Source organism: Camellia sinensis, chromosome 8 (genome assembly GCF_055761805.1).
Source record: "Camellia sinensis isolate YWXY chromosome 8, ASM5576180v1, whole genome shotgun sequence".
Lineage (NCBI taxonomy): Eukaryota > Viridiplantae > Streptophyta > Magnoliopsida > Ericales > Theaceae > Camellia > Camellia sinensis.
This window is the reverse complement of record NC_138968.1, coordinates 116294477-116318320: the sequence shown is the minus strand read 5'-3', so window position 1 is coordinate 116318320 and position 23844 is coordinate 116294477. Positions and strand designations below refer to the sequence as shown.

General features: G+C 37.7%; 1 protein-coding gene across 1 annotated transcript in view; it reads left to right on the top strand.

Moving 5' to 3' along the window:
* Positions 1-23844, top strand: part of LOC114274479 (protein ROS1C) — a 130534-nt gene that overhangs the window by 94798 nt on the left and 11892 nt on the right. The gene's annotated exons all lie outside the window — the stretch shown is intronic.

The window sequence follows — 23844 nt, the reverse complement described above, 5'->3', positions numbered from 1 at the left end:
AAATTGATGTGATCGGGGTTGTCACTCCGAAGGGATCGAATGGACATGAGTTCATCCTGGTCGCGATAGATTACTTTACAAAGTGGGTCGAGGCCCAATCATATGCGGTGTTGAAGGCGTCGCACGTTGCAAAATTTATCAGAAACAATATCATCTGCTATGGGGTCCCTAACGAGGTCATTTCGGATAATGGTTCCCATGGCTTTTCATAAGTCATCCACATACCGGCTGCAAACCAACGGAGCGGTCGAGGCCGCCAATAAGAATATCAAACACATACTGCAGAAGATGGTGGAAACCTACCGGGATTGGCCAGATAAGCTGCCGTTTGTTCTATGGGGCTACAGGACTTCAATTAGAACTTCTACCGGAGCGACTCCGTATTCATTAGTTTATGGAATGGAGGCTGTTCTACCTATCGAAATTGAGGTTCCATCATTGCGAGTATTGGCTGAGTGTCAAATAGTCGAAGCAGATTGGCAGCAGAGCAGGTTTGAGGAACTAATGCTCTTTGATGAGAGAAGGCTGAAAGCACTGTACCATGTTCAAAGTTATCAGCGCAGAATTGCCCGGGCTTTCAACAAGAAAGTCAAGTCTATGAATCTAAAGGAAGGAGATTTGGTGCTCAAAGACAACCGAGCTCCCATCCACGACCCAAGGGGCAAGTTCAGACCCAATTGGACTGGTCCCTACATCATCAAATCTATCTGGTCAGGTGGAGCTGTGGTTCTGATGGATCTAGATGGCCTAGAGTTCTCCCAACCGATCAACATGGACAAGTTAAAGAAATATTATCCCTGAAAGGCTCGCTAGGCCGAAAACCTGAAAGGGCGACCTAGGCAAAATTTAGAGCATATAAAAAATTGGAAAATATAAAAACTGAGCTCGCAAGGTTGAAAACCCGCAAAGGGCGGCCTTGGCAAAAGTTAGAGCGCAAAAGGAGAGTGAAAATACCCGAGTGAACCGCAAGCCTGAACTACGTAAGGCTTGATTCCCATCTTTGGGATACGTAGGCAACTTCATCCTGAAGTTCAGCCATAAACTTTTCCTCGATCAACTTTGTCCATTCGATCATCTTAGTCATCTTTGTCTATCAGTATCCATTGGAATCTCCAGTGCAGTGCTATTCAGACTAGGGGCAACTTTCCGTTGCCATGTAGTGCCGCGGTACTATTTAGACTAGGGGCAACTTTCCAGTTGCAGAAACCCGGGGTTGTACATCTCAGAGACAGATCTCAGGTGTGTCCAGTCCTGATCCATATCGAAAATGATTCTGAAAAGTTTTAATAAAAGTTGACTTTGTTCAAATTAATCTTTTTACGACTAAGACCATTTTTTGGACCAAAGTGAAAAATTTTCAGTGCCACAACCTTCAATTTCATTGATTTCAAAACAGAGTTCTCCTGCTCTTGTATACAATCGAAGCTGCTTTTTATTACATTAATGAAGAAAACTTGAAAGTACTAATAAAGCAATAAATCCGAGGCATAGTCAAGTCAAGTGTTCCTGCGCCCCCTTCCAGAGCTGGTCGAAACCTCTGACGCCAAGGTGGGCCCGACCTGTGCCTCCTCATTAAGCCAATCCAAGCACTCATCAGATAAAGTGCAATTGAAAGTGAGAGCGGGGGCCAGGAGTTCTCTTGACCTCCACGCGGTGGCCTGCCGAGCAAGCTGTGCACCTCGGGCTGGGAATACAGCAGGATACTCTATCCCCTCTGGCGGGCAGGTCTGATCATGGCCAAATTGGCGTCGAATCCGGAATGGGAAGTAGAATACATAGTGAGTGAGACCAATCAATTGAATCCCAGTCTGCCGGGACATGTTGTAACTCATTGCCGGAAGGCTCAGCCAAGGGCACCGCCAAGCAATACGGTCTGCGGACAAGCGGCACATCCAAGTGAACCACCATCCCTCATCAAGGGCATTGACTAGACGGTGCCGGAAGAAGTAGCCGCGAGCTGAATATGCTGGGAAAGAGTCCACAACCTGCAATTTGTCCATCAACCATACCTGGGAAGGGATGAAAAATGAGAGAATAAAGAATAGAGAGATGTACGATGAGAGAAAAGTGAGAATAGGGTTTTTGTGAGAAAAACCGAGCTTGAGGGCCGAGTGATGTGAGCGATACATATGTGAGATTGGGTTGGAAACATTATCTATAGTAGTAATGGACTCCCTGCTAATCTGGTCATCTCACGACGATAAAAGGTGTCTAAGCCCGTCAACGTCTCAGCCAGAGTCATGGCAATACAGCTCTTGCCCTCCTTCAAGCCTTGGGCAACCTCGGTCAGCCGGACACTAGACCCTCCGGAGCCTGAGACAAATAAGAAATGAGATAGCATGCACAAACAGAGGGCGTGTCACTGGAAGCCTTGCCAATGATGGTTGTTGCGATCACCGGCATCAGAAAACTGATCAATCAAACTCGGAATATCCAGCATCCCGTCACAAATCAGAGACCGAGCGTCACGCATAGTGAGTCCACACATTTGCCCTAAGGATTGGGCATGGCCAAAATTAAGTTGGGGCAAGAGCTTCTCGTCGCGCTCGGACTCCATTAAGGCTTGGAAATCTTCGAAGGTAGGACATATCTCTTGCCCAGCGAAGCTAAAGACATGCGTCACCGGATTCCAAAACCTGGCCGCGACATGGAGAAACGGAAGGTGCAACGGGGTACGACCCAGGGTGAATAGTGCATTTATGTCGAAATCCCGGAAATTCAACTTTTCCGAGCCATCCAAGCTAGCAATCCAAGCTGTGAGATTTTGAGCAAGAAACTCTTCCATTAGAGCAAATCAGTGTGGAATTGAGAAAAACTACGAAGCTGAGGTCTTTTGTAGGAGATAAGGTTGGGTGGAGGACAGGTGTCAACATTCTGGTGGTTCCTTCATTCATGGCCGGCCGGCCAAATATTGTGCCGACCGGCCATCACTTTTTGCCGACCGAACAAATTCCTGGCCGATGGCCATTTCTTGTGGCCGATGGCCTCTACCCCTGGCCGATGGTCTTCCTCCTTGTTCCCTGAGCTGTTTATGCTAGGGATTGGGGAACATCACCACCTCCAATCTCCCCCCCGGTGATCGATTCTTGCAGAGTCACACCTGTCTGCTTATCGAGTTATTGTACATTTGCTTATCGAGTTGTATTTCACTCTCTTTAAGTCTTCGATTTGTTTATCGAGTTGTACTCACACTTGATTGGTTATCATGCCTTTGTTTTGCTTATCGAGTTGTAAGTCGGTTCATTACCTAATTATTACGATGCAAGTACTCAACGTTCAAAACATGTTCAATTTCGTTCACATTGTGGTGTGATACCTTGCGATGCGATGCATAGAAAATTTACAAATGCAACATCTTTTGAACAAAATGGTCGTTTCATTCCCATCACGTGTTTTGCAAAATATATAATTTTGAGAAAGAATAAAACCTGCCCAAGGCAGTGCAATGTGCTTAAACTACCAGTAAAAAGGAAAGTAAAACATAGAATGGCAGGGTAGCAAAGTGTCGGAAATTGGTACCAGTAAAACTCCCCTTGCGGTCAACGCACCTTCCGCGCCTTTATTCGGGTCAACTACATGGTTTGGCACCTTCATCACTCGAGACAATGTGGGAAAGCACACTTTTGAAACGTGAACCTTCGAGTTGACCTCAGGCCACAACTTCTACGAGCGATGCTCGGTACGTACGAAGAACGTTCCTTCCCGTATCCTTTTCATGTCTTGTGGATTCCACAAATCGTTTCAAGTATGCTGTGTTATAGTACTTTACATTCCAGCATCATGAATAACATGTTTTTACTTACGTGTGTACATTCAACTCTTCTCATACACACTATTTGCGTAGACCGCATGTTTGTAATCAATTTCATTACTTGCGTAGACCGCATGTTTTGCTTGCGTAGACCGCATGTTTATAATTAATTACGTTACCTGCGTACACCGCATGTTTGTAATCAATTTCATTGCTTGCGTAGACCGTATGTTTTTCTTGCGTAGACCGCATGTTTATAATTAATTACGTTACCTGCGTAGACCGCATGTTTGTAATCAATTTCATTGCTTACGTAGACCGCATGTTGTGCTTGCGTAGACCGCATGTTTGTAATCAATTTCATTACTTGCGTAGACCACATGTTTTGCTTGCGTAGACCGCATGTTTATAATTAATTACGTTACCTGCGTAGACCGCATGTTTGTAATGAATTTCATTACTTGCGTAGACCGCATGTTTTGCTTGCGTAGACCGCATATTTGTAATCAATTTCATTACTTGCGTAGACCGCATGTTTTGCTTGCGTAGACCGCATGTTTATAATTAATTACGTTACCTGCGTAGACCGCATGTTTTGCTTGCGTAGACCGCATGTTTGTAATCAATTTCATTACTTGCATAGACCGCATGTTTTGCTTGCGTAGACCGCATGTTTGTAATCAATTTCATTACTTGCGTAGACCGCGTGTTTTGCTTGCGTAGACCGCATGCTTTACTTACATGTGTTTAAATTTCTTCATACACATTGTGCATGTTGTCACGTGTTCTTTACTTACATGTGTTTGTGCCTTCACGGCATTGTTATGCGTCCCACTCAACTTGTGTTGTCACGCACTTTCGACTGCATGTTATGCATGTTGCAAACAATATTGTACCTGTTAAGTTTTCTTTCTTTTCAGGCACGATATTGTATGTACGGTTCATTTAAGGCCGGTACAACCTGACGAACCGGACAGGTATGGTATACTCTGAGTGAGGCATATCGAGAATCGTATAATTCTCTTACATCCTTTCTGCATTGTAGTGTAGTTTGGTGTATGCTAGCTTAAAACTGTCGCATGTTATGCTTCGTTACAGCTTTCTTTTCATGATCATAAGTTATGTTCGGCTTTGTGCATTGTCTTGCATTTTGCCCCTGCCTTCGGGCACATATCCTGCTTGTCTTGCATGTCGGTCTAAGTCTTCGGCCTTGTCAAAAATGGGTCGTCTCTGGGCTTTGACATTCACTCCCGTCATTGTTATGACTTTCGAGTTCTGTCAAAGAGGGGCAACTGTAGACACCCCATTTTTGACCGTCCTCAAGACTTGGACGTCACCGTTGGAACACTCGGTGATCATCCGTGCTTGTGTTCGTCTCGAGTTCCCGGAGGTCTCGGCTGCGCGCCTTGCCTCAGGATCTCTCGACTTGACTTTTCGGTGTCTGGTTTTGCACCAAACACTTGTGCTTTTTCCTTGAGAGGTAGGGAATGGCTTGTTGGTCATTCCCACACCCCACCGGCTGTCCCCCTCACATCACCGGCCGTTTATTGGTGCCACCGGCAGTGGTTTCTTAAAACCAATGGCCGGTCGGCACTATATTGTGCCGTGCGGCACTTTGTTCTAGCCGGCGACCTTTTTTTTGCTGGCCGGTGTGACCCTTTTGCACCCTTCAGACTTGGTGCATGCCAGCTGGAATGCACCAACACTCCTCCCCGTGCATGTAGTGGTTGTTTTTCCCCTTTTGCCCCCTTTTGGTCAAAGCTTCTTGAGGAAGCTTTGACCCTTTGTCAAAGCTTCCTCAAGAAGCTTGGCCAGCTGTCTTAGCTTCCTCAAGAAGCCTTACCCCTTTTGCCCCCTTTGCCTCTTTCATTTAGCTTCTTTGAGAAGCTTAAATCATTTCCTTTTGCCTATTTAAGCACCTCTCTTCTTCCATTGTTGGGGTTGGAGTTTTGAACAAAAAAAAAAACCCAGAGCTTATATACATATACATCTGATATATACACACTCTCTCTCTATATTTCCCTCTCTCTCCTCCCTTGTGTGTGTTTTCTTGGCCTAAAAGTGCATTTTGACCTTACTTTTGCACTAATACACACACCATTACACCTTGCTCCGAGATTGAGAGGCATTGAGGGTTGTTTTTTGAGATTTTGGACTGATTTTGCTCAGTAGAGTGTGGCTGGACCAACTGTTCTTGAAGTGTTCTTCAAGGGTAAGACTTTCACTTTATTATCCCCAGTCTTGCATTGGCTTTTGACCTGTCTTGCATATTGATTTGAGCTTTGTGTATAACTAAAAAAAATCTTATATTTTCATGCTTAAGAACTGTCATTAAGGGTGTTTTGGCATTGGGGGACGAAATCCCCCTCTTAGGTCTCTTTTGGCCCCTTATGGTGTCTTTTTCTTTAAGCCTTATTTGCTTTGTTGTATTAACCTTCTCACCACTGAAATCCAGTGGATTTTCAGTGGTGAAGAAGATGGTTTGAAGTCTTGTATAGGGGAGGGACACCCCTCTCCCTTTGTGTCTCATTTGTGCATATTTTGGGCTCATAAGGGTAGCATATATGCTTGGTTGTTTTTGGCTCCATATCAGATGTTTTTGGTGCTATTTAGGTCACATGTTATCTCTGTTTTGGGTCGGATTGGTGACCCTTTGCATGCTTAACATACTTGCTTTGTATTCCCTTGCTTGTGCCTAGAAATGCATCATGACTTTTGACTACCATGCTCTCATATTTTGGCTTCACTTTGTGAAGTTCTTGACCATATTTTGCCATGTATGAGGTCTGTTGGCCACTGATTTGGTCTTGTTTAGCATGCTTGATATAGTGGCTTTGCATTTTGGATCATGAGCCTTAAGGGTATGGGCCATGAACATGCATTGGTTAGGCTATTTCGGTGATTTGGAATCACTTAGCATATCATTTTAGTCCCTAAACCATGCTTGTATACTTGCATTCATCGCTCCTCTCATGCTTTGAAGTTGTACCCTCTTATGTCTTGAAACGTGCATTGTGTATGCCTAAGTGTTTGTTTCATTTGGGATGCCATATGTGTGGGTTTTGGAGCTCTTTTTGCATGCTAAAATTCTGTTTTTGGTTGTATAGTTCATGCCATGTCTGTTTGGGTTAGTGGTGGTAGAATGCCCTTTGTTATGCCTTAGCTTTGGCCCCCCTCTTGGCTTGCATGTTTGTAGTGCATTTTGTCCATCACTTGAGGCACTTTTAGCCACTGTTTTTGGGGGTGTTTGAGGCCTCCCATTTCAGTCTAAGTACCTTCTTGGACATGGTTGTATGTTTGACTTGTTGCCTCTAATCGCATGCTTGCATTGTACCATATTAGCATTGCGTGATGAGTTGCATTGTAGCATTGCATGTTAGGAACATTGCATGCTTGCCATGATATGTTGCATTGCATTTGGCATGCTTTGCATTTTAGTGATATGTTGTATTTTCGGGCCATGTTTGCATAACATGCATTGCATTGCTTGGTTTGGGGTGTCAAACCAAGTGTGAGGGGGGGGAAGCGTTCATACTACAAGTGATGTAACGCGTCTCGACCCTCGGTCACCGAGGCCCTTGACTTTGGCATGATAGGGTTTTTGATATTCATTTATATGTTGCATGCATTTTCATTGAATTGTAACCTTGGCTCCTTAGGCCATCACGCATCAAAATGCATGATTGATGGCCCGAGGGTCGAGGGTCATGCTTCCTTGAGTCCCTTGCATGATAGGGAGTGTGCCCGCGCATACATTTGCTAGAAATTCCATGCCATACACTGTCTGTCCTCGTTGCTGTCAAAAACCAGTTTCTGCAGGAAGTTTTTGCCGACCGGCACTGTAGAGTGCCGACCGGCCGTGGATTGGTGGCCGATAATATGAAACCCCAGCCGATGGATAAGTTCCATGGCCGGTGGGCATTCTCTTTAGCCGATGGTGTCCTACAACGTTCAGGGAACCTGTCCTAGGATTTTGGAAGTTTTCAGAGAAGCAGGGCAGTGTAAACTGAGGCAGCAGTGGTATGGTACGGGCTTTCGGGGCAAGATAAATCCAAGCATGCATCATTCACGCATCCCTAGGCGAGGGCTGTGGCCATCCCCTCTTTGCATTTAATTTGTTAATTAGATTAGAAATTTTGTAATAATTAATTTAGTATTATTTATTCGGACTGTAATATTTATTTGGACCCTCCGAGTGAGGGCAGTTGTGTAATAAGTGTGCGTGAGTGTGTGTATGTCTTTCAATCCCACGTCTTTCTTCCCTTTTACTTACCCGCTTATGGTGGTAGACTAGGGCATATTTAAACTAGCATACCTTATGCTATGCATGCGTGCATTCATACGTTTGTCCTGCATGCACCGGGCTCGGCGCATCACTCTAACTGCATTTGTATTTCAATTCCAAATTGAATACGTGTTAGTTGTAGCATTTCACATGTCATTATAGATTAGCCGAGCCTATCTTAGTAGCATCTTGCATGTGTTGCATTAGCCATCTTAACATGAACTAGGATCATGCATATGATTACTAACTAGTTTTTGTTTTGGCTCGGAGTACTCGGTAAGCATTTATGCTTTAGCATACCGCATGCGTGTGAGTGTTGCCATAACAACATGATTACCATGAGGCTAGCTGCTTATGTGATATAACTGCTTGAATGCCTATGGATGGAGGTTAAATTACCTAAATTGGGATAACGCATTAAAACTGTGAGTTTTAAGCCCACTAGATAGTGGCAAAATCATCTTTTCTAAAAGCCCACTCGAGGGTGGCAAAACCTGCATTTTAGCCTACTTGCGAGTAGCAAACCATTTTCAAAACAAGCATAAAATGTTTTGTTCCAATTTAGGCGATTTGGTCTATACTTGTTTGCTGTGCGCATAACATAGTAATTCTAGACTAATAACCGGATTAAGAACACATAACGTTTTCAAAATTGGATATCATGGTTAGTAGAGGCCGATCTTCGGATCGGCCGAGAGGGGGTGCTCATAGCTGACCTTCGCCAATCGTACCCAAGTTCTTGAGCCGAGGCAACTTTGGTGATGACAGACATGTGGCCTTTGGCACCGAGTCAGGGTTTCCTAAATTCCCCCAAAATAAAATATTTAGGTAGCGACTCTGTATCTGGCAAAGCAGTCCATGTTTGGCACTTCTTTTCAAAAATCTGTTTCTCAAAACGATTTGCCGGATTTGGACTCTTTGGTTCAGATTAAGAACCGTGACACAAATTGAGTCCGAACTGCAGTGAGGCCCGCGGGCGCGTCTACGGCAGCCTTGTTTTCTGTTGTTGCGCAGCCTACACTTGTGACCTGAGTGTTAGAGGCACAGAGAGGTGACCTTGAAGTAGAATCCCTCCGAGAGAAGATCTCCTGTGGGAAGGTTGAGAAGGGTTTGACGGTGTATCCCGACTAGAGTGTGAGATACCGAGACCGTTTGTTTGTGCCGGAGTCTGGCCGACAGGAAGTACTCCGAGAGTTCCATCATTCACGCCTTGCAGTGCATCCGAGAGGCACTAAGATATATCGGGATTTGGGTCGCCAATTTTGGTGGCGGGGTATGAAGAGAGATGTGGCTGTTTTCGTATCAAGGTGCCTTACTTGTCAACAAGTGAAGGCCGAGCATCAGAGGCCAGCAGGTTTGTTGCAACCCTTGCCTATTGCCGAGTGGAAGTGAGAGCATGTCACTATGGACTTCGTTGTAGGTCTTCCGAGGACTTAGTGGGGTAGTGATGCCATTTGGGTGGTTGTAGACCGGTTGACTAAGTCGGCGCACTTTATCCCTATGCGCGTGAGAGATTCGGTAGATCATCTGGCCGACTTCTATATTCGGGACATTGTGAGATTGCACGGGGTCCTAGTGACGATCGTCTCAGATAGAGATCCTTGTTTTACTGCTAGGTTGTGGCAAAGTTTGCAGAGTGCCTTAGACACTAAGTTGACCTTTAGTACGGCTTATCATCCTCAGACTGACGGGCAGTCTAAGCATACTATTCAGATCCTTGAGGATATGCTTCGAGGTTGTGTCCTTGACTTTAGTGGGACGTGGGAGAGGCACTTGCCCTTGGTGGAGTTAGCCTACAACAACAGTTTTCAGTCTAGCATCAGTAAGGCACCGTTTGAGGCCTTGTATGGCCGACCGTGTAGGTCTCCAGTGTGTTGGGCCGAGGTGGGTGATGCACCTTTGTTGGGTCCGGAGTTCGTTAGGGAGACGACGGAGAAAGTTAAGCTTATCCGTAGGAGGCTTGTTACAGCCCAGAGTCGCCAAAAAAGTTATGCCGACCGTAGGAGGAGGCCTTTGGCGTTTGAGGTAGGTGATCATGTCTTCTTGAAAATATCACCTAGGTGAGGTTTGATGAGGTTCGGGAAGAGTCGGAAGTTATCCCCTCGGTTTATCGGTCCGTTTGAGATCCTTGAGAGGATTGGGGAGGTTGCTTATCGTTTAGCTTTGCCACCGTAGTTGTCCGGAGTGCATGACGTGTTTCATGTGAGTATGCTTCGGAAGTATGAGCCGAATCCGTCCCATGTGTTAGATTGGACCGACTTAGAGGTAGATGAGGATGCCTCGTATGAAGAGAGACCAGTTCAGGTCTTGGACAGGCGGGATCAAGTCCTGCGTGGCAAGGCCATTCCTTTGGTAAAGGTTTTGTGGAAACATCATGGAGTGGAGGAAGCCACTTGGGAACATGAGTTGGAAGTCTGCGAGAAATATCCAAACTTGTTTGTTGATGTGTAACCATGCATTAGAAATTTTGTAATATTGTTGAACTTTAAGAGCATTATATATGTCTTAAGTTGTAAAACATTGTGAATGTTTTAGTTAATGGAAATTTGTTATAACATTGCATATGTTCAATGTATTGTAGAAATGGAGATATATCATGAATGTTGAATATGATATAAAATTGTGAAACATGTATGTAGAAATTATTGAATTTCGGGAAAATCATGTTGTTGATACATATTGAGATATGTGGTGAATTTCCTCTTGAATAGAGATGGAAAGACTGGTAATGGGTCAGGTTGTTAAATTCTGCATTGTAATAATGTTGGGAATTGAGAAAATCTTGTTTTTGAAAACCTATATTTAATTTTGGGGACGAAATTCTTCAAGGGGGGAAGGTTATAGCGATCCCGGTTTTCCCTTTCTGTATCTGTTGTATTCCGGACTTTGGTTCCGTGGAGTTGGTAGTTGTATCTACCTTGTTGTCGTCTTTTGATTCCATTTGTTTGAGTTATAGGTTGTGTTGGGCTTGGTTGTTACAGGTTGGTAGAGCTTTGGCTCCCATTGTTGTTGCCCAGTTTTTGTATGTTCCGCTCAAGCGGGTCATTCTGCGCTCGAGCTTGGTTTACACCCTTCCAGTATTTCGAGTCCCTACAAAACTTCTGAAGGTGTGTTTTCTACGCTCGAGTGGGTTTACTACGCTCGAGCGGGTCACGCTCGAGCAGGCTTGTTGGCGCTCGAGCGGGTAGTTCTTTTTCTGAAAGGTTCTGGGAGATGAAAATCTACGCTCAAGCGGACTGGTTTTCGCGCTCGAGCGGATGTACTTTATTCTTGTGTCTTGGCGCTCGAGCGGGCCTTTTTGTGCTCGAGCATGTCTAGATTTTTGTGCGTGACACTAGAGCGTCTTGTTTTCCGCTTGAACAGGAATGTCGTATAACAGAGGGCAGCTGGGCATTTTTGAATCATTTTCTACACTTCCACTCTCTCTCTTACTTTTCCAAAACGCCATTTGAGAGCCTCTCTCTCTAGAACCTTGCCTTCTCTCTAGGTATTGATCTAGTAGGAGTTGTCTCCTCACCTTTGGCCTTTACAAAAAGGTTGTTGATCGTCGAGGGCTATCTTTTGATCCAAGAATCTCGGGATTTGGAGCATTTTCGTTTTCTTCATCTTCTTCGTTGGGTGTCAACTTTGGAGGTAGGGATTCCTACTCACTATTATGGGCTTTAACCTAGATTATTGGGCATTTTGCTGAATGGTTTGATTTTGGGATCTAGGGTTTGAAAATGTTAAAAGAGGGTTTTGTTATTTTGATTCTAAGATGTGTAATTTGGGTTTCAAAATAATGGTATTGATGTTGGTTGTTGATATATGGACCATTGGGTCATTATTGGAAAGAGGGGTGGAAAACCCTAATTCGTTGTATAAATTAATTGGTATAATTAATTTGGGAAAAGTGTTGTTATTTGGAATTGAGTTGGAATTAATGAAATTGGCTCATTATATTGTAAAATGGTGGAGTTTGATTTATTAATCGCTCGCTTTTGAAAACATTGATTTTTATCTGTTGGAGCTTTTATTATCAGCTTAGAAATAATTGCTTGGGCTACCGGTGGAGGGTAGTTTTGATTGTTGTAGACAATGCATGATGATTAGGCAAACTAAAACTAATCAAGTGGATGTGTCATCAGAGTATGACGGTTGATAGAATACATTAACGTTATGTATTGATTGATTGTGTATATGACCTATGTGTATATACTTTGTGTGTGGGAGGAGATAAGGGATGTACTCCACGGTTTAGGGGAAGATAGGGGATGGACCTCTAAACTGGATGTTGTTTGGGAGAAGATAGGGGATGGACTTCACTGATACAGCTCATATGCTTGTCAGTTAATGTGTTGATATAGCTCATATGCTTATCTATGGAAGTGTTGATATAGCTTATATGCTTATTTGTTGAAATGTGGATACAGCTGGTATGCTTATCTGTCGAGATGTTGATATAGCTAGTATGCCTATCTATTGTAAAATGAGAAACGTTTAATATGAGTCACTGTCTCATGTAAGTTGTTGGCCAGGTTCTGAGCCGTTGTTGTGAATTGTGAACGAGATAAGGAATGGAAAATGCAATGAAACATGAACATAGTGGTCATGTAATGGTAATGGATTAAGAATTGATTTATGGGAATTAAACATTTATCAATTGCTAATGTCTTAGTTATTGCTCATACTGTGTTTAGCATACCTCTACTGGGCGTTGGCTCACCCTATGTGGGATATTATTTTTCAGGTACAGTTAGCATGCCACCTCCAAGGACATAGCTTGGATGATGATGAGAGTTGAAGACTCTTTTTGTTTATTTTGCTTGTATTACATGTATATAAAGCCAAGGGCTTATTTTGTATAGAGTTAATACTCTTCTTTTGTGTAACCAAGTGTTGACTTGGAAAGCTGTAAGCCCATAGGGCATTTGCTTTTGTTGTTAATACTGTTGTAAGAACTACTCTGATGAATAGAAATGGTTGGTTTCTTTTATATCAATACATGTCTCAGGTGTTGGGTTTTACGTATTTTTTTGAGGGCGTTACATTTTGTTTAGATTTGTAATAGTCCGGTCTAGTTCAGCCCATTGGGCCAACTTTTGAGTCCTTTTTCGATAATCCGAACCGTTCACATTTAGGATTTGTTGAGTACATTGGCCCTGTTTGGTAGAGCTGTGGGAAAGTGCTTATAGCTTATGCCTAAATAGCTTATAGTTTATAACTATGAACATAAGCTGATTTCTGACTTATAAATTAAGCATCTCCTGCCCCACTCAAAGAATAAGCTGATTTTTGACTTCCAAAAAGCTATAAGCAGCATTGTTAAGCTAAACCAAACACATCAAAATAGCTTAAATTAAGCTGAAAGCTGAAATAAGCAGCTTTTAAGCTGCACCAAACAGGCACATTATCCCTGTAAAAAATTACATTGATCGGATAATGGATACTGCGTATTCGGATTACTTTTGTCTAAAAAAATAAGACGGTCAGAAAATTAACAGTTCATAAAAAAGTAAACCGAATATATAGTACCCGTTATCCGATCAACGTGATTTTTTATAAGGATAATGTACCAAATAAATTCTAAAATGTGAATGGTTCGGATTAGTGAAAATGGGTCCAAAATAGGCTCAATGGGCCAGACTGGACCCTCCAGTCCAGATGGTGGACTGGAGGTAAGCCACTGCCTTAAAAAAAACAGTACCGCTACAGACCCCTTGTAAAACTTAACCCCAGGACCCCAGTGTCGTGGCAGATGAGGTGGCAGCTGATGTGGAGGATGAGTGTAAACGCAGCTGTAAGGAAAAAAGAAAAAAAAAAGGAAAACAAAATCTGGAAAACAAAATCTTGAATATCACGTGACTTGCCACATCAGGTGGGGGTCACTAGGGGTCATCCAAACCTGGGGGTCGGAAGCATTTTTCTAAAAAAAATTAGTATATTTATAATAACTTTTTAATTTTTTATAAAAAAAAAAGTATATAAGAGAAGAGAAAATGTTTGACTTTTTAATATAAGTTATAGAATTTTTAATTTTTTTAATAACTTTTTAACTTTTAAATTAAAATTATTACATGTCAAGCTAGAGCTTACTCGTAAGCTTAGACTGGTCCGTGAATCCAATAAGATTGGACTAGAGATATTTTTGATGAATTCAAAAATATTTATTTTATTTTAATATTTTTTTAAAATATTAATTATAGATGAAATAGATAAATAAGTCTAATAAATAAAATCGGCCCGTACATATTCTTCGCTTTTACTTGTGGGCCGACTTGTTAAAAAAAAAAACAGTTAAGCTTCGTGAAAAAGCCAATCCAATCCAATGCCGACTCTTAAATTAGTTTTAAATTTATTTTTTTAGAACAAACCGAAAACATAATTCGAAAATTTCAACTAGGATATTTGATTATTAGTAATTTTTTATAGTTAGATTTATTTATTTATTTATATTTATTTTAAAGAAAGTGTTAATATCCCTACTTGTGGAAATATTGGGTTGCTTTTTATATATTTGGTTATGTAATGCATATTAATGTAACATGTTGAATGCTAACTGTTATCCTACCTTTTTATATATTTGGTTATGTAATTAATATTAATGTGATGCGTTCCATGATAACTTTTATCTTACCATTTTATTTTCATTAGGACATTTGGGTAATATATTGTTTGTATTATGTTGTTCTATATCTCCAAAAAAAAACAAAAAAAACAAAAAAAAAAAAAAAAAAAACAAAAACACATTTGTGGTGTTCCAAATTCAGTGTTGGGTTTGCTTTAAAGCCAAAAAAAAAATTCATATTTGGTGCATTCATGGGATTAATTATACTTAGTAAAGTAAAATAAAATTTAAAAATCTCAACTACAAATTAAAATAGGTTTATGTAATTTTCATTAATATTCTATTTATTTAATTTTTTAAAAATTTTAGTAAAAAAAATTAATAAAACATATAGCTCAGATTTAATATTCTAATATTTAGTAAGCAATTTAACAAGATAAAATAGTCTTTTGAGCATTTATCTTTCTCCATAATATCCCAAAGAAACATAAGATTAAATAGAATAGTTCAATTCAGACATTTAATCACATGACTAAACAAACATAGGATACAAATGCAGTTCGACCAAATAATCCAAGGATAATGTATTTCTGAACTAATAGTCCAGTAGATTACAATTTTTTTTATCCAGTCTATTCAAACAAATACACCCTTAGACTATGTTTGGCCTCTTGGGTGGTGGGATTGAATTAGTAATCCTATAGGCCATGTTTGTTTGGCGGATTAGGTTGGATGAGATTATGAGCACGGTAGGATTGAGTGAGGAGATTAGTAATGTGGTGGTATTAAGTTAGAGATATAGAATAAAAAGTGTTTATTGGTACGTCACTGGATTAGGAATACAATGGATTGTATTAATATATAAAATTAATATTTTTTTTAAATTTTTAATATTATTATTGTACTTTTTAAGCTCAATAATCTAAAAACACTTTAAAATAAATTATTTATTTTTTGTTTCGCTACTTAAGCGTCAATCCCATGGGATTGTTTTCCCAGTCCCACGCGCCCAACAGGTGAGCTAGTCCGGCCACTGTAGTGGGTTGGTGGTCAGCCTGGAGTACTAATCCTCCCATGAATTTTCAAACCAAACGTTCCATAGGTGGACCCCACCTCATTCACAAGCCACTCCTACCACTCACGCGGACAAACAAACGGGCCATAAGTCCCACCAAACCCATGTTTGATTGTACTACATGCTAAAGGATTATGAGTCCTATAAGACTACCAATTTTAGTTGGGGTTAGGATTAGCATACCTATGGAGGGGTAGGATTATTAATCCAATCCCCTTAGATTGAAGCAAAATGTCTATTTTTCTCTCTATGTATCAAACACAATAAAATCTCATTTTTTATGCAATAAGGACTTTTATGTAATTTTATAAATTTAATTCTAACTAACTAATAATTACAACACTACTCCTATTTCACTAAGTGGAAACCAAGATCTTCCCTTAAGAAAAACTTGGTAGTCAAATGCTAGTCGCACATGTTACAATCCCATAGCTAGCAATGATAAAAGTTGGTCCGAAAATTTTCAATTATCTTGGCAATCAAATATATGAAGGAGATTTTAATGAAAAAGCTGATTTGCCATGTAGTTGTCATAGACGGTTGCTGTGTGAATTAAAGTTTAGAATTTTTTTCATAATTCTATAAATCATAGGGTCTAAATTGGAGTTATAATGGATATTTAAGAATCACCCTTCACATGGTCAATAGAAGAAAAGTTGGACACTTGTAAGTGGCAGAATCAAGACTCAGTCATTGGGGGTCAAAAAGAAGACATCAGGACTAATTTAGTTTAGTCAAGTGAGTAGAAGCGAGTTTAAACAGCTTAAATAGTTATTAAAAGTAATAATAGTTTAGTCGGATGAGTTAGTGAGTTTAAACTGCTAAAATAATTATTAAAAATAGTAAATCAATATTAGAGATTTTATAAGTTTGTAATTAGGCTCGGCTCAATTATATTAATATTTATTAATTAATTAATTACACTTGCCTAAGCTCTATTAATATACATTAATTAATTAGTTAAGTGACCGAGTTGAGCTTGAACAAGGCAATACTCGACTCAGTTCAGCTCGTTTGCAACCTAGGGGCCAAGTCTAGAGAAGTTAGATAAACATTCCTATACACATACACAATAACACAAGGATTCAGCAAAATTTGCAGGCCAAGATTCCCTGAACCCCCTCCCTCCGCCCTGGTTGTATTTGTTTGTTATGTATCTAGTTATATACGAATGGTTATCCAATTTTGATAAACTCAAGATGAGATTTACCATTTTTTTTATATTTATATAAAACTTTTCATTTTGTTATATTTATATAGATTGACTTTGACTTGTAATATTTGCATGCATAAAGAAGGGTTGTTTAAGGGGCATCGGAGAGGATGTGCCCATAGTGGTTTTCAAATCATAGCACATTTATAATGACCTCCCAAAAACGAGAAATCTATTGTGTAAATTGCAAGAAAGTTATGACATTTTGTGATAAAAATTATACTTGTTTGTAGTGTGTGTTATGACACATTGTGATAAAATTATAAATAGTAAATTTATAGAGTGTTTTGTTAGGAATGATAATATTATGGCATTTTGTGCTCTCGTTAAATATGTAATTTTTGTTATGACATTTTATGTTCAAGAAAGTTGTGATTTTTGTGATGAAAAAGCTTATGATTTTTATGGTTTATGTTATGAAAGTTTGTAGAATTTTGTAAAAAAGTTGTAAAGAGCAAAATTTTAAGAGTGCATATTGTAATCTCTCTCTCCCAAAAAATATATTTTGTTATTAATGATTAATCTAGCATATGATTTAGGGAAAGACTATCGAGGGGTGTGTACAGTACGATTTGAGGAGTGTGTACTATATGTACCTTATAATTAAAGAAGAAAATGACATAATTTCATAATTTTTAAGTCATAACTATAAAAATAAATAAAAATTATAACAAACAATACATGAGGTATAACCAAACATCTCAAAATAATGCTATAATTAAATAAGAAAATGGCATAACTAAGGGTGCATGCGATAAAAAGTGTGTATGATAGAATTCTCCAAATTATTTAACTCCAATCGTTTTAAATTAAATTGCATGAATTAATTGAAGGAGATTTTTTTAGGATCCTGATATTAAGATTTTATAGCATAAAGGACATCAAATATTTTCATAATGTCAAGGGTCCCTCAATATCGATCCAGAAAAAATTTGATCTAGAGAATTTCTATGGACTTCCTAGAGAATTTCTCTCCAAAGAAATTCTGGAAATTTATCTGGACTTCCCAGAGAATTTCTTCCCAGAGAAATTCTGGTCTAGATTCTAGTCTAGAGATTTTCTCTAGATTTCCAGAGAATTTCTCTTGTTTTTGCTAGAATTTCTCTAGGTTCAAACCAGAAATTTTTCTGCCTTCCCAATCACGATGTGCAATACACATATCGATTACCAAAATAAGCAACAACAACAACCAATATACATATACATATATATATATAGAGAGAGAGAGAGACTCACTAAAAGGAGAATTTCTCTGGGTTCAAACTAGAGAAATCCAGAGAAAATTGAATTTTTTCTGACTTTGTTCACAAATTTCTCTGGCATTGTTCACAGAGTATTGAAATTTCTCTAGCTTTATTCACAGAGAATTTCTCTGGCTTTGTTCAAAAAAATTTGGGTGTTTGTTCACAATTTTAAACCAAAGAAAATTATTTTAACTAAATCAGAGAAATTTTAGCACAAATCATCACTCTCTCTCCTCCGATCACCAATCATTTCTCTTCTTACCGGAGAAATTCTCTGGACTATATAGACAAATAAGAGAGTGATGATTTCAATCCAACACAATAAAAATCAGTAATAAGATACAGAGAGATGAAGAAATACCAAGTTATGATTGGTGATCAGTGAGAACACTGTCTATAGTGCCAGGCTCAAGATCTATGAGGACAGCACATGGAACAAATCTCTTACAAGAAGCCTCATTGTAGTATACATTGACACGTTCCAGTTGCAAATATTAAGTTCCAACATACCTTCCAGTTGGATCTATCCCATGTTCATCACAAACAACTTCCCAAAATTTTGATCCAATCTGGTTTCCACATTGTCCAACTTGAGTGTGCAAGATTTTTCTCATTTTTTCTGAGATTCGAAGATCGATCAATCGATCGATCGAGAAATGAATGACTCGATCGACTGAGTGTGGGTGAGACATTTCGGAGGTGAGATTGTTGAAAAAGAAATTGGTAGGTTCAGAGAATGATCTGCGATCTTCATACTTGGATTTGGAGATGGAGATGCTATCGTTAGAGTGAGATTGATCATCAGTGGTGGTTATTGGAAAATCACTCAAAGAGTGCCTCTGCTTCCTTTGTTTCTTCTTGTTTATCACCATGCATGTCTGTGTTATCATCCATTTTTAGAGAGAGAGAGAGTGTGTGTGTATGAGAAGAGAGATGAGAGAGAATAAGAGAGTGGGTGTTACGTATGGGTGTGGGAAGGGACCTTAGACTACAATTTTTTTTTTTATTATTATAGATCTTTTCCATTACTAAAATTTAGAGAGGGATGTTAAACCAATTTTCCCTTAATTGAATGGGCTCAGTGGGCCATTTGAAAATTAAATAGAATTTTTTTTGAGTTCTAGACACAAGTGTATCTTGATTTAGAAACCTATTTCAACAAATTTTAAAATAATTTTACATCTCAGAATTTTGTGGTATTTCTAAATGACATTAATACAAGGGCATAGTATGCTTGTAAAAATTTTAAATCAAAATTCTCTTATGGTGCAAATCCATGTTCGAAAGGTTTTATTGCTTAAATTAGGTTGCTTCTATTTTATTCAAACAAATAGCGTTTTAGAAATGTTTTGGTAAGTTTCCTATTTTTGGAACGTTTTTATTTTTGATAACTTTTCAAATTTAGAAAAAAAAAATGATTTTAAGAATAAAAAGAGAATCAATATGGAAGCAATCTAATAAAAGAAGTGATAAAACTCATGTATTCAAACAATAGAGTTTTAGGTATGTTTGGTTTGAGTTTGGGAGATGAGTTTTAGAGATAAAAAGTATACGAAAAGTTGTTTGGTTTGGTTTTTTTCAAAAGATGTTTTGGAAAATTATTTTGAGAGAGAGTTTTAAAAAAAGTGATTGATTTGATGTGTATGAGAGAGAGATTTGTTTGAAAAACTTGTAAACCAAACAAGTTTTAGGAAATTTTTTTGAGAAAATTTGTTTGGTTTGATTACTTTTGAAAATTTATTTGTAGAGAATTTTTCCCAAAAATTTTTGGGAAACACAAACCAAACAAGGCCTTTTGAAAAGTTTTTATTTTTGATAACTTTTCAAATTTAGAAAAAAAAAATTAAATGATTTTAAAAATACAAAGAGAATTTTATGGAAGCAATCTAATAAAAGAAGTGATAAAACTCATTCTTCTATGAACCAATCATAGGAAACATTATGGTGTATCATATGCACTTTACAATTAAAAAGAAAAATAGCATAATTTTAATTTTTTGAGTCATAATTTTAAAAAAATACATATCATAACTAAACACAGTATGAGACATTAGTAAAGAACTCATGAGTCATAATTAAAGAAGAAAATAGTATAACTAAGATACATAAGGTACACATCCTTTTTAAAACAATATATGTTAGAACTTCCTACCAATCACATAGATGGTTAAGATTAGTTTAAAGGCGAGGTGAATTTAATCCAAATATAAATTTAATATAAAAATAAATGTTTAAAAAGAATTAGTAATCTTACCAAGATAAAAGGTTAATCAAATATTGGGCAAAAATGGTGCTCAATCAGTGCCATTTTCTTTTGTACCTAGCCTTCCAAATCAAGATATTTTGTTATGACAGATCAATGGCTCCAATAAAAATAGAGTTAGATTTCTCTAATTTTCTCCTCAAAAAATAAAATGGCGACAAGCTTGTATATTATTTAAACTAATTTTAAACTAATTTAACCTATATTATTTAAACTAATTTTCTCTAATTTCCTTAAGGCACACTAATAAAATACATAATTTAACAGTTAAAAAAAAATAGATCAGGCCTAAATACACACAAATCAAGACAATTGATACTTTGTAATTCTCAAACAGCTAAGGGAATTCAAATTCATTAGTATATTATTTAAACATCATCAATGAGGTGGGAAGGTCTCTCAGGTTCCAAGTCAATTTGAAAATCAGTACACGCAAATCAGAAAGATGGATCGCATAGAAAAATAGCGGACGGAAATCTATACCGAAGAAACTGAAGAACTTGGAGTTTTATTATAATTATTTAAAATTAATTAGAATTTAATTATAATAATTAATTTTTTTAGGATTTTATAAGATTATTTGGAGTTTGCTTATTTAATACATTTTTTTTTATTATTTACAAAAAGATGTCTAAAAAAATTTAAAAAATAATATGATCTAAATAAATACACTTATCAACCAAGTACACTTATTTAGTACACTCTCAAACAACTCCAACGTGTTTAAGCCAGACAAATAGGTAGACCAGGCTAGTCGTGAAGGTAGGGAAAAACAGTGACTTGATGTGCAGTAATGATTCCGCATTTTATTTTGAGTGTACAAATGCAATTCCTCAAATTAAAGCTGAAATGGAGAAGACACTCCAATGGCTTGCTCAGGTGGCTACAAATACTTCCAAGTATGTTGAATGGGATTGTTTAATGAATATGTCAGCTTTATGCTTTGCCTGTGCTTGAATTTGAAATCCATTAATATTTTCCTGCTCAAGCTTTTAGCTGCCATATTATGGTCATACATGCATTTACATCTTTTTTCCTTTTTATTTGGCCGACTCGGCTCATCAAGGTTTTGGGTGGGTTGGAGAGTGGGTGAACACCTGATTAGTTATTTGCCTTTCTCTTACTTAGTGCTCATATTTTCATTTTCGTCAACACTGACATTTAGCCGCACATGTTGTTTTCTTGCAGTAATGAGTTTGGCAAGAAGGGGGACACCCATAATAACGTGATTTGCCTCCAGACACTTCATCATGCAGATATGCACAAGATAGACCACTACGTCCTCGAAATGGCAACACGGCTTCACCGTCTAGTCAGTGTTGTGAGAGACAGAGATAATGGAATCTGTAGAGCTTTGCCAGTTCGATCTCCAACCCGCAAAGGAGTGAATCTGCAACCAGTGTTGATGCAGCGACTCCCATTCTTAATCGATTCTCCAAAGGCCCACAATGCCCAATTGTCACTACAAGATAGAAATTTATTGGAAAAAGTGATGAACCGGAAAAAGTTGGGTCCTGGAATAAGCAGAAGTCAGGAATTTGGCTTGGCCAAGAAGAGAGGGAGCAAAGTTTGGGCACTGAGCAGGAGTACAAGGAACTCGCCGAGCTGGCAATCGGAGCTTCCAAAATCTTGTGTTTTGGAAGTAATGGACGGGTTAGATACAATATTTTGAGAGCATTCATTTAATTTCATTATGAGCATTTTTTCTTCATTTATTTATCAAATATTTACATATGTTTATTCTCTCATTGTTGTGTTTTACATATGTTTATTCTCTCATTGTTGTGTATACCTTTTACATATGGTCTTAGATTGATATATAGATAATAATTAAGATTTTGTTGGACTCATAATTTCTGCACCCAGGCAAAAGGAAAAAAGAAAAAAAGAAAAAGTTGTGCTGGACCCTCATGGTCAAATAGCCAGTGGCCTATTGTTGCAAGTAGGGATGTAAGAAAAATCGATAAAACCGAGCTAACCGATCGAAACCAACCAAAATTTTAGTTTTTAGTCTGTTTTTCGTAACATACGGTCTGTTTCGGTTTTGAAACTTTTTGTACCAATGCAAATCGAACCGAGCGAATGTTATATGTAAATATTTTTATGTTATAATTTCTTGAACATTATATGATAAGTAACTAATATAATACATTTTTGTGATAAAAATTAGAGAGAAAAACATTTATAGAGCAATTTTTATATATTTTCTTCATTTATTTTTAATGTAAAATTCTATAATTTAATATATTTTAAAAAAAAAATTCATATAAATTTCTCTTCTACATCAAATTGAAAAAATCAAACCGTAGCATATGGTCTATATCAGTTTCTTAATCATAAAAATTGAAAAGATCGGTGCGGTGCTAAATATACTCTTAACATCGATCAAACCAAACCGCTTACACCCCAAGTTGTAAGAAATTGATGAATGCTCATTTTGTTTTAGAAGTCGGGAAGAGTTGGGTCTTTCTGGTATATAACCCTTGAAATTGAATGTAATATAAGCTTGGGGTATGCTTCTCTCCTGTCCTCATCTCGACCAGAGGTGTGTTGTCTGATTATTTTTTAGGATTCTTCAAGTATATTATTTATATAAAAAAATTAAATTGATTCTATAATTATAACATATTTATTTTATCTCGCATTTGTCCTTAAAAAAATAAATGATTTATTTTTAAAAATATACTTGTTAATTTTTTAGGGACAAATATGATAAAATGAAGATGTTATGATTATGGAATCATCTTATTTTTTTTTTAAATTTTTTTATAGATGATATACTTTAGGAGACCTTGAAATCTTCTTTTATTTCTTGAACATTATATGAGAAGTAACTAATGTAATACACTTTTGTGATAAACATTAGAGAGAAAAACATTTACAGAGCAATTTTCATATATTTTCTTCATTTATTTTTAACGTAAAATTCTATATTCTACTATAAATTTTTTAAAAATTTCATATAAATTTATTTTTCTACATCAAATCGACAAAATCGAATCGTAGCATACGGTTTGTATTAGTTTTTAATCATAAAAACTGAAAAGACTGGTGCGGTGCTAAATATACTCTTAATGCCGTCCAAACCGAACCCTTTACACCCCGAATTATAAGAAATTGATGAATGCTCATTTTGTTTTAGAAGTTGGGAAGAGTTGGGTCTTTCTGGTACATAACCCTTGAAATTGAATGTAATATAAGCCTCGGGTATGCTTCTCTCCCGTCCTCATCTTGACTAGAGAGGTATTGTTTAATTATTTTTTAGGATTCTTCGAGTATATTATTTATCAAAAAAAAAATTAAATTGATTCAATAATTATAAAATATTTATTTTGTCTCACATTTATCTTTAAAAAAATAATTTATTTTTAAAAATATACTTATCTATTTTTTAAGGACAAATATGATAAAATAAAAATATTATGGAATCATCTTAAATTTTTTTTTATTTATTTTTTTATAGATG